A 12,497-nucleotide genomic window follows, 5' to 3' on the forward strand; every position below is an offset into this window, starting at 1 on the left:
CAATATAAATTAAGTCATTTTCTTCACCAACATAATACATTTTTTCAAGATAAATGTCACTGGCCCTCACACACAGCCTCATAACTTACAGGTTTTCAGAATTTCTCTAACAGCTAAGCATCCATATAAATAGTATACTATAAATTACAATAAATGAATGGATTTAAATCAAATACTTTCAACTTTCTTGGAATTGGCTTTGTTGCTTGCTTTTGATGTCCAGCATCGATAACCAATCGTATTTGTTCTGATACCCTGTAGAGAGGACAATTCATTTCCTTTTAAAATGAAACGTCTCACTAGAAGAGCATGCATTATAATATGCAGACCTACTGGCATATTCAACATTTTAGTAGGGCTAATTTTAGATTAAATATGTTTAAGTTTCATATCAATAATATTTTCTAGCAGTCTTCTTGCATTGTATAACATTTAATAAAAGTGACCTCAGCTCAACTGCCTTTTTCAACAAAAAAAAAGACGCAACATTATTTCGGCTTTCAGCATGATTCTCATAAGAATCCTCCCGGTAAACAGAGCGCAATCAAATACAGAATTTGCGTCCTGGAATCAAAAATCACGGAAACCAAGAGTTACTCACTGTGCTATGGTGAAGAATGGCCGAAATAAAACGTTCTAATGTGGTACTTTTTTGGAGACATATTTCATCTTATGACAACATTTCAATTACTAATATGCCCTAATAAAGGGTGCCACGGTCCGACTTTCACACGTATAACATCTGTTTAAAACATTGAGGGTTGATTGCAGAACTGGTGGAAAAGACCCAACGTGAACACATGCATATCTTACATTGATAAACCCAAATGTACAACTGCGAGTGTCCTGTCCTCTTATCCCATCATTCCATTAATAATGCGGGGGCTGGGAGGAGGGTTTAGGGAATGCATGTTCCACGGGTCGTTGGAGGGAGACTGAGGGGTCTCCCGGTAGATGATGGGTCCCTAGGGGAGTTCAGCCTCCTGGTCCATCTCCAAGGTGTCATCCAGCTCCGTCATTGCCCGGGAGTCCTCATCCGTTTGACCCAGCATGTTGTAAGGATCAGAAGAATCAACCACCCGGTTCCTCTTCTCCCAGGTGCAAGAGGCGCTCCAGTGGCACCGTGCTCTTCTCCGATAGGAAGAGGGGGGGTTTGCGGTAGATTCTGACCCACCGTGAACACTTGCTTTATCCCTTCCAAGTTGAGCAGAATACCAGTTCTGCAAGAGTAGTACACGTCGCTTTCCAATAACTTTCCAATAACTTGTGGTTAAAAAGACCGTCTTCCTTGTGGCAAACAGCCTGTAAACAGATTAATAGATTAATTTACGCAAACAGACCATTTAGAAACGTACATGAATTAACTTCATTTTCAAAGTGGTACTTGAGTGCTAAACACAAGAACACTTCGACCAATGTAAAAATGTGATATTATATTGGCTATGTGTTTGGTTAAAAGTGGTTTGGTTGGCATATGACAGAAAGAGCTAAAATTAGGAAACTTCTCTTACGAGTTTTATTCTACATTTTAAGAAAACATGTATTTCAGTTCAATGGATAATGAAAATGGACATTTACTTACAGAGCTGAAGGGGTTTCCCAGGGCATCCATGCAAAGGTAGCGATTACTTTTGACTGCAAGTATCGCCACGCGCTCTCTTGTTTCCGCCTTCAATTAAATCACACCTGTTGACAAAATGAATTGTGTTAGCCTATAGAAGCAGATTAAAGACAAAGATTTAAAACAAAATTTCAATCAAAACCAAACGGCAAAAATGTAATTAGAACTTACTGTATGAGCTTCGAAGTGTAGTTTTGCGCAAGTGGCCATTTAAAATCTCAATGTAGAAATTGTTCACGTCTGAAGACGTCTGCATGTGTATCTTCTCGGATTCCCCCAGTTGGATCCCATGAGCGGTGATGGGTTTGGAAGAGCGTCTACTAGTCGAAATCCCTGAAGAATAGCCAGTATCTTTTACCCCTAAAATACAGACAATGTATCCCAGAGATTTCGGATGTAGCTTTGAATTCTGCAGCAAGCTGTTGGGAAAATTCAGCTGATCTGATAGTCCAAGTGCCACTCCTGCTCGCATCCTTTAGCCTACGCAGCACTCGCAGATGTGGGTCTTTCTCTCGGCGGAAGGAAGGGGCTGCATCTCCACCTGACTGTTTGTCTAAAGGTATTGGTCACCAAATAACGTAGTAGTCTCATTGAGCAATGTCTGTACAAAAGTGACGTCGTATTTTTTTCCAAACATCAGCACTTTCATAATCATGATCCTTGCACTAATCTTTAAATCGCACATGTCATCACAGTGTGTGCAATATAACCCTCTGTTCAGGAAGCAAATTATAATAGACCTATATATTTTCTATAGATATAGAAACATATGAATCATTTCACATTGAAAAACTGACTATAGATAAGTCTATAGATAATATGTACAACCAATTCCCAAGGTTTCCTGTCCCTAATCTATACAACCTATTCCCAACACCTTTCCAATGTTTTGAAAATGTAATTTTATGATAGTAATTGAACATTATGGTACAATCTGTTCGAATTAAATGATAGACAACATCTTAAACTTAGATAAATATTTGGCCATTTAAAAACACAGATCTAATGTAGTGCTGTATTTCTATCTAGTATTTTCTATTTAATTATAAAAACATAAATCCATGCCTGAATAATACTAATTAAGCTCCAAATTAACATTAAACTGTGTGTATAGTTGATGATGACTGGGGGAGCTAGACTTACCCCAGTCTATAGTCCAATATTACCCCTTGTGTAGAAACAACACTGCTGCTTATTGTTAAGGTTACTTCCTACATGAATTGCACAACCATTGTCCTGTCTTCCTTTTGATTCCTACACATCTGTAACGGAACCACTTCACCAAGCAGTCTTAGTTTGTGCAGCAGATTATCTTGCCGAACAGATGTCTATTGCAGGAACAGATTCCTGCTGATCCCTCCTCCTATTCATTCAATACCATTTGCAACTTCCTTTTCTGCAACTCTGGAATCAGGTGATGTTCAACAAAGGCTTGGGTTCTGATCAACAGGTCTTGAATGGATGCCTCATCTCGGGGAAGATTGATGACAGAAATGCCTTGCTGTGTCCAGACAACAAAGTTACCCTGTTGACATCCTGTGACAAGCAGTTGTGTTTGAACTTGAGTTGAGTACTGGTGTGTTCTCTTCAACCAATTGGTTTCCAGGCTAAATGCAGGATCCTCCATTTGAACTACAGTACCATTCAAAAGTTTGGACACACCTACTCATTCAAGAGTTTTTCTTTCTTTAAAATGTTTTTTCTACATTGTAGAATAATAGTGAAGACATCAAAACGATGAAATAACACATATGGAATCATGTAGTAATAAAAAAAGTGTTAAACAAATCAAAATAGATTTTAGATTCTTCAAAGTAGCCACCCTTCGCCTTGATAACAGCTTTGTACACTCTTGGCATTTTTGTGCATTCAAATTGCCATTGATTAAATGGAATTGTATTCGTTGTCTGCAGTTTATGCCTGCCCATACCATAATCCCACCATCACCGTGGGGCCCTCTGTTCACAACATTGACATCAGAAAACCGCTCGCCCACACGACACCATACACGTGGTCTGCAGTTGGTAGGCCGGTTGGACATACTGCCAAATTCTTTAAAATTAAGTTGGAGGCGGCTTATGGTAGAGAAATTAAAACGTAATTCTGGCAATAGCTCTGGTGGACATTCCTACAGTCAGCATGCCAATTGCACGATCCCTAAAAACTTATGACATCTGTAGCATTGTGTTGTGTGACAAAACTGCATATTTTAGCATGGCCTTTTTATTGTCCCCAGCACAAGGTGCACCTGTGTAATGATAATGCTGTTTAATCAGCTTCTTGATATGCCACAGGTGGATGGATATGTCAGGTGGATTAATTATCTTGGCAAAAGAGAAATGCTCACTAACAGGGATGTTAACAAATTTATTGTCACGACTTCTGCCAAAGTCGGCTCCCCTCCTTGTTCGGGCTACGTTCGGCGGTCGACGTCACCGGCCTTCAAGCCATTGCCGCTCCATTTTCCATTGTTCCATTTGTTTTGTCTTGTTCCCCGCACACCTGGTTTATATTCCCTAATCAACTGCATATATATATATATTCCTCTGTTCCCCTGTCACGACTTCCACCGAAGGTGGCTCCTCTCGCTGTTCGGGCGGTGCTCGGCGGTCGTCGTCGTCGACCTACTAGCTGCCACTGATCCATTTTTCCTTTTCGTTTGTGTCTGTCTTTTATTGTAATCACCTGTGTCTGATTAGTTAATTGCGGTGGGTTTATCCTTTTGTGTCTAGGGGGCAGTATTTTCATTTTTGGAAAAATAACGTTCCTGTAGTAAACTGATATTTTGTCAGGACAAGATGCTAGAATAGAAAACACTCTAAAGTTTCCAAAACTGTAAAAATATTGTCTGTGAGTATAACAGAACTGATATTGCAGGCGAAAGCCTGAGAAAAATCCAATCTGGAAGTGCCTCATGTTTTGAAAGCGCTGCGTTCCAATGTGTCCCTATTGAGCAGTGAATGGGCTATCAACCAGATTACTGTTTCTCCGTATTCCCCAAGGTGTCTACAGCATTGTGATGTAGTTTTATGCATTTATGTTGAAGAATACCCGTAAGAGGCTACATTGCGCAAGTGGTCACCTGATGCTCTGAGTGATTCTCGCGTAAAATACAGAGGTAGCCATTATTCCAATCGGTCCTACTGAAAAACCAATTGTCCCGGTGGATATATTATCGAATAGATATTTGAAAAACACCTTGAGAATTGATTATAAACAACGTTTGCCATGTTTCTGTCGACATTATGGAGCTAATTTTGAATATTTAATTGGAGTTTTCGTGACTGCGATTTCCGGGCGATTTCACAGCAAAACGTGAAGAACAAACAGCTATTTCGCTTACAAAAATAATATTTTGGGAAAAAAGGAACATTGGCTATCTAACTGGGAGTCTCGTGAGTGAAAACATCCGAAGCTCATCGTATAGACCAGGGTCTCCAGAACGCTAAGGCAGACGTACTGTCCCATCTTTTTGATACAGAGGAGTGGTCCATCGATCCCACCCCCATATTTCCGGCCTCTTGTCTGGTGGCACCGGTGGTATGGGAGGTGGATGCGGACATCGAGCGGGCATCTCGGTCAGAGCCTACTCCACCTCAGTGTCCAGCTGGACGGAAGTACGTCCCGCTTGGTGTTCGCAACAGGTTGATTCGGTGGGCTCACATGTTACCCTCCTCTGGTCATCCTGGTATCGATAGGACGGTGCGATGCCTTAGGGGGAAGTACTGGTGGGCCATTTTAGCTAAGGACGTGAGGGTTTATGTCTCTTCCTGTTCGGTGTGCGCTCCTAGGCACCTGCACAGAGGGAAGTTACAACCCCTCCCCGTTCCACAGCGGCCTTGGTCACACCTGTCGGTGGACTTCCTGACCGATCTTCCTCCGTCTCAGGGCAACACTACGATCCTGGTTGTGGTGGATTGGTTTTCTAAGTCCTGTCGTCTCCTCCCTTTGCCCAGTCTCCCCACGGCCCTACAGACTGCGGAGGCCCTGTTTACACACTTCTTCCGGCACTACGGGGTGCCTGGTACCGTGGCATCCGAGCCAGACCGAGGCTCTCTGGCATCTGCACCACTCTCATCCAGAGCCCTCTGTTGACCACCTGTTTGTGCATGTTTGTTTTCCTGAGTTTTCCCCGCATTCCCAGCATAAGGCGCTTGTCGATTCAGGTGCGGTTGGGAATTTTATCGACAAAGCGTTCGCCCTTAGTTTAGGGATTCCAGTTGTTCCTGTGGTTAGACCTTTCCCGGTACACGCTCTAGATAGTCGACCATTCGGTCCGGGTTAATTAGGGAAGCCACCATCTCCCTGGCTATGGTGACGCAGGGGAGTCACAAGAAGAGAATCAGTCTCTTCCTCATTGACTCTCCTGCGTTTCTCGTGGTGCTAGACCTTCCCTAGTTGGCTAGTCATGACCCCACCATTTTATGGCAACAGAGGGTTCTAATGGGGTGGTCGCGAGTGTGCTCGAGGAGGTGTGTAGGGGTTTCCATTGGTGCTACCACGGTGTAAAGTCCAGACCAGGTCTCCACTGTGCGCATCCCCCCAGAATATGCCAATTTGGCTCTCGTCTTCTCCAAAAAGAAGGCAACTCAATTACCACCCTATCGACGGGGGGATTGTGCGATAAATCTCCTGGTAGATTCTCCACTTCCCAGGAGTCACGGGTATCCCCTGTCGCAAGCGGAGACAGCGGCTATGGAGACATACAGTATTTCACAAAAGTGAGTACACCCCTCACATTTTTGTAAATATTTGAGTATATATTTTCATGTGACAACACTGAAGATATGACACTTTGCTACAATGTAAAGTAATGAGTGTACTGCTTGTATAACAGTGTACATTTGCTGTCCCCTCAAAATAACTCAACACACAGCCATTAATGTCTAAACCGCTGGCAACAAAAGTGAGTACACCCCTAAGTGAAAATGTCCAAATTGGGCCCAATTAGCCATTTCCCTCCCCGGTGTCATGTGACTCGCTAGTGTTACAAGGTCTCAGGTGTGAATGGGGAGTAGGTGTGTTAAATTTGGTGTCATCGCTCTCACACTCCCTCATACTGACTGGTCACTGGAAGTTCAACATGGCACCTCATGGCAAAGAAGTCTCTGAGAATCTGAAAAAATAATTGTTTCTCTACATAAAGATGGCCTGGGCTATAAAAAGATTGCCAAGACCCTGAAAATGAGCTGCAGCACGGTGGCCAAGACCATACAGTGGTTTAACTGGACAGGTTCCACTCAGAACAGGCCTCGCCATGGTCGACCAAAGAAGTTGAGTGCACGTGCTCAGCGTCATAGCCAGAGGTTGTCTTTGGGAAATAGACGTATGAGTGCTGCCAGCATTGCTGCAGAGGTTGAAGGGGTGAGGGGTCAGTCTGTCAGTGCTCAGACCATACGCCGTACACTGCATCAAATTGGTCTGCATGGCTGTCGTCCCAGAAGGAAGCCTCTTCTAAAGATGATGCACAAGAAAGCCCGCAAACAGTTTGCTGAAGACAAGCAGACTAAGGACATGGATTATTGGAACCATGTCCTGTGGTCTGATGAGACCAAGATAAACTTATTTGGTTCAGATGGTGTCAAGCGTGTGTGGCGGAAACCAGGTGAGGAGTACAAAGACAAGTGTGTCTTGCCTACAGTCAAGCATGGTGGTGGGAGTGTCATGGTCTGGGGCTGCATGAGTGCTGCCGGCGCTGGGGAGCTACAGTTCATTGAGGGAACCATGAATGCCAACATGTACTGTGACATACTGAAGCAGAGCATGATCCCCTCCCTTCAGAGACTGGGCCGCAGGGCAGTATTCCAACATGATAACGACCCCAAACACACCTCCAAGACAACCACTGCCTTGCTAAAGAAGCTGAGGGTAAAGGTGATGAACTGGCCAAGCATGTCTCCAGACCTAAACCCTATTGTGCATCTGTGAGGCATCCTCAAATGGAAGGTGTAGGAGTGCAAGGTCTCTAACATCCACCAGCTCCGTGATGTCGTCATGGAGGAGTGGAAGAGGACTCCAGTGGCAACCTGTGAAGCTCTGGTGAACTCCATGCCCAAGAGGGTTAAGGCAGTGCTGGAAAATGATGGAGGCCACACAAAATATTGACACTTTGGGCCCAATTTGGACATTTTCACTTAGGGGTGTACTCACTTTTGTTGCCAGCGGTTTAGACATTAATGACTGTCAAGACTTCTGCCGAAGTCGGCTCCCCTCCTTGTTTGGGCGGCTCTGTTCCCCGCATGTCTTTGTGTGGGATTGTTTTGTTACGTGTTTTGTATTGACTCACCTAGCTGTTTTTTTCCCGGGTACTATGTTTCAACCCGGAGGATGTTTGATTGTTAAACATTTTTGCTTATTTGTGACTTTGTTGCTTCCTGTTCGGGCAGCGCTCGAACAGTTGGTTTTGTCTTATTGATTATTGTTTCTTGTTTGGGTTTTGCCCGGTTATGCCCGCCTGCTTTTGTGCGGGCTTGTTTCTCTGTTCGTTTTGTGGATGTGCTATTTTCTCATTTTCTCCGGACTGTTTGGGTCCTGTTTTTACCCACCACTCCTAGAAGTCGTAACATTTTGCCTTTGGCTGGAGGTTTGTTGGACGCTGTTGCGTCCGTCTGTTGTTTACTTCTGCCGAATAAAGTGTGCGCCTGATCACAACTCTGCTCTCCTGCACCTGACTTCAACACCAGTAGCGCATACGCTGACATTTGTGCACAACATTTGAGAGAAATAAGCTTTTTGTGAGTATGGAAAATGTCTGGGATCTTTTATTTCACCTCAAACACTTTACATGTTGCATTTATTTTTTTGTTCAGTGTACATAGATCCAGACACATTACAGAAATAGAGATGCAAAATAATCAACCTCCGGATGAGTATGAGTGGGGAGTTTAAGTACAAATATTACAAGCTTGTTAGGCTGGTAGCTTATTCTGGTGAACCATGATGTGCAGGCATAATCAAAGTGACACATGACTAGCACACTTGCCAGAGACTTTGGTGTTTATAGCTAGGTTTCCATCCAGTTGGTAACAGATTTTCATGTGAATTTTTAATCAACCTCTTATTACCATCATTATGATGCCATGGCTCTAGACACTATACATTTAGACAGAAACGCAGTATAACCAGGCGTTGCGTCACCTTGAAATTGCCATTTTTATTCAGAGAATTGCAGGGGAAGAGTACAATACCTTTTCATTGTGCAGCCTCGTTGCCCTGCGCGCTTGTTCGTTGAGCTGTAGATCCACTTGGGTGTCCCCAAAAGTTTTCAAAAGCACCATTGCTTGTAAGTACCCAGCCGTACTTTGGTGTCTCATTGCTGCCTTGGTTAGACAACTCAAGTTTGCAAAGCCAGTGTGGCTCCAAACACCAAATCGATCACTTGCAAATAATAGGCATTCCCAGCAGTACAGTTTGCAGTGCTTCTCGGAGCCTGTGAGCCATTGATAGCGCTCGTAGTTGGAACTTTGAAAGTGGTGAAACGAACCCCTTTCCCGCCTGTGACAGGCTTTGTAGCGTCGGCGTCGACCTCTCCTGACAATGTCTTTTCTTGACAAGTTTGTCTTGAGAATGGCGTTATAATTATATCCTCGACCAAATCGATATCTTCTCCTTCCGCCATTGTGGGTTGAAAAAACAGCTTAGTAGTGCGCAAATTAATTAGTTTATCAATTTCAGTTTCCTAGTTCTGAGGTTCTGCATAGACCTGCCCATATAGGACCTGCCTCTCAATATTGGTAATCCAATCAAAAGACGTGCACGCACTAGGCCTGCTAGCTGGCTCCTGTGTAACACTGGAGCCAGCCAGCAGGCGTACAATAGCCAACTCTAAAGCTGATTGGTTGACACTAAATGTTAATTTCCATTCACTTTAAGCTACAAGCGCCCGCACTGTTGATTCTGAAGGCCTGAGGGCAGATTTTAGACCCCTGGCAACACATGATGGCTGAATATGATTGGATAAAAGATCTAACATAAAGACCAGCCCTCCAAATCTCAACCTGGGGCTGGAAGCAGTGCAACCAAGAGGAAAGCTATGAAATTAAGAGTATAACTCTTACTCTGGGGAATAATTTAATATATATTTGTGGGAAAATATATTTAAAAAATATATATATTCGGATGATGTAGAGAAGGCCTTGCTGGCCCTGACGGCCCACCACTGATATGCAATCAGATCCAACCTGGCGTAGCCAGCACCATCTATAAATTAGGGATGTTGGCCAAATAAACCACATTTACATGTCCTTAAAAACAGCCTATAACAAATTACAAAAACAGATTTGAGCACTAAATATATCAGGACATTGCATTCAAAGTCCTATAAGCAAGCAAGTTAGACATCGAAGTAGTCAATGAAAGAGAATATGGTGAATTGACGTCTAATTTATTTTTGTTTGAATTCTCGATAGCCATCAGCTTGTTTGACTGTAGCCAACTTTATGCCCACTGGTGCGATTGCTAACCTTTCAAACAGCAACACACAGCAAGTTAAGTTTTAATGTCAAATACACAAGTACAGTGAAATAGATTTCTTGCAAGCTCTAAACATAAGCAAAATAACACATGAAAAATCTTATATTGCTGATTATGGGATTTATTGTAATTTATATAATTACAAAGTCCCTAACGTTGTAGATTACTGTGAATATCAAGTCTATTCAGACGATTCAGGAACAAAACAGAGTATGCCTTTTCTCCACCCAGAACTGCATTTGCTTGCTATTGTGACATCATGGGGATATCAGGTATGCAGTTTTTCATCCTTAAGTACTAAAATATTTATCTAAAATATAATCCCCAAAAATAAATACATTGAAAATAGTCATATTTTGTTCATAATATTTCATTTTTTCAAGATAAATGTCACCAATACTCATACACAGCTTACTCACAACTAACCTAATGTAGCAGCCATAAAATAAACGCCTGAGCTGAGTCCCCATATCTGGTTTTCTGGGGAAATGGAAGCTATATCCCATCAAAGGCCAACTCAGAATTCCTCTTTAACAGTTAAGCATCCATATAAATACTAGAAATAACGATAAATGAATAGATTTAAATAAATAAATACTTTCAACTTTATTGGGATTGGCTTTGTTGCTTGCTTTTGCTGGCTAGCACCTATCACCAACCTATACTTTCTATGTGTTCTGATACCCTGTAGGTTGTAGGCCTACCATTCATTCCAGTTTTAAATTAAATGGCCTATAACATGTAGGCGTACTGGCATATTAAACATTGTAGTAGACCTAATTCTATATGGAATATGTTTAAGTTTCATCATCATCATAATCTGTCCTTGTACTCTTAGATTTAAGTGCTGCGTTTGACACTGTTGACCATGATGTCTTTCTGGACAGACTGGAGAGGTGGGTTGGCCTCTCAGGTCCAGTTCTATATTGGTTTAGGACCTATTTAACTGGTCAAGAGTTCTTTGTCACCCTTGGTGAACAAAACTCGGAGAAAATACATATCATGTGGTTCCACAACGTTTGATTTTGGGTCTGGTACTGTTCAGTTTATATATGCTACCCCTTGGCACCGTCAGAAAGCACAGAATTGATTTTCACTGCTACGCAGACGATACACAACTTTACATTTCTGTGTCACCAGAGGATTTTAGCTACATGTATAAATTATTATATAAATACTTGGTTGGCTCACAACTTCCTCCAGCTAAATCAAGAGAAGAATGAGGTACTTATTGTTGGAGCCAAAGCCCAGAGAGAGAATCTAGGCACACATTTTAATTCACGGGCAATAAAGATAAAACAACCAGGTAAAAAAAAACTATGTTCTTTCAGATTCTGAACTAAATTTCAAATCACACATTAGGAATTTGACCAAAATAGCTTTTTTACCATGTGAGGAACATTGCCAAGGTGCGCCCGTTTCTCACTCAGGCTGATAGAGAGACTCATCCATGCTTTTATTTCAAGCAGGCTTGACTACTGTAATGCTACAACTGTAATGGTCAACTGCAAAACATACAGAATGCTGCATCACCGCTACACATTACACCAATGTTAAAGGTCTCTGCACTGGCTGTCTGTGAGTTTTAGAATTCATTTTAAGATTCTTCTATTGGTTTTTAAATCTATCCACGATTGTGCACCTCAATACATGTTAGACATACTTTTATGTTAAGGCCCTCAGGTCCAATGGCACTGGCCTTTTAACTATCCCAAAGCCTAGGACCAAGAAGCATGGAGAGGCGTGCCAGACAACCTGAGAGGGGTCAGAACTGTGGACATATATAAAAGAGATCTTAAAACACATATTTTAGCTTTGCTTTTCATTGGGGTCATTTTTTTGTTGTTCAGTTTGTGTCATCTTTTGTTTTTTATCTCATGTTTGTTGTTTAGTAAATATTTCAGCTTCTATTTTCATAGTTTGTAAAAAAAAAAAAAAAAAAAGTTTTTCCTGTAAAGCACATTGTGTTGCGTTCCATGTCTGAAATGTGCTGTATAAATAAAGCTTGATTTGATAACCCGAGTCTTTTCTTGTAGGCTTCTTACATTGTAAAACATTTAATAAAGTGACTTCAGCTCAACTTACTTTTTTTCTTCGAAGAAGACGCACAAATATTTCGGGTTTCAGCATGATTCTCATAAGAATCCATCCCGTAAACAGAGCGCACTCGTGCAGAATTTGCGTCCTAGAATTAAAAAGCACGGAAACCAATAGTTATATACCCACTAGCTACTGTGCTATAGTGAAAAATGAACAAAATACAATATTCCGTCTTATGACTATATACAAATGACTAATATGTAATAGTTGGGGCTTGTTTCCAGACCAGCTGGAAAAGATCCAACGTGAACGCGCACACAATTTATATTCTTAAAACCAGGTGTACAACGGCAAGTGTCCTGTC

At 42.0% G+C, this 12,497-nt stretch overlaps 1 pseudogene across 1 annotated transcript; it reads right to left on the reverse strand.

Moving 5' to 3' along the window:
- Positions 1–753: 753 nt before the first annotated feature.
- Positions 754–2,156, reverse strand: LOC110490408 (fibroblast growth factor 23-like; annotated as a pseudogene). Its single transcript, XR_016486425.1, has 4 exons — positions 2,106–2,156; positions 1,793–1,972; positions 1,583–1,686; positions 754–1,302 (listed from the first exon to the last, which is right to left on the reverse strand). The product of XR_016486425.1 is annotated as a fibroblast growth factor 23-like (transcript).
- Positions 2,157–12,497: the final 10,341 nt, after the last annotated feature.

The sequence above is a fragment of the Oncorhynchus mykiss genome, chromosome 15, assembly GCF_057628025.1.
Source record: "Oncorhynchus mykiss isolate SJ-2025 chromosome 15, ASM5762802v1, whole genome shotgun sequence".
In the NCBI taxonomy this organism is placed as follows: Eukaryota; Metazoa; Chordata; class Actinopteri; order Salmoniformes; family Salmonidae; genus Oncorhynchus; species Oncorhynchus mykiss.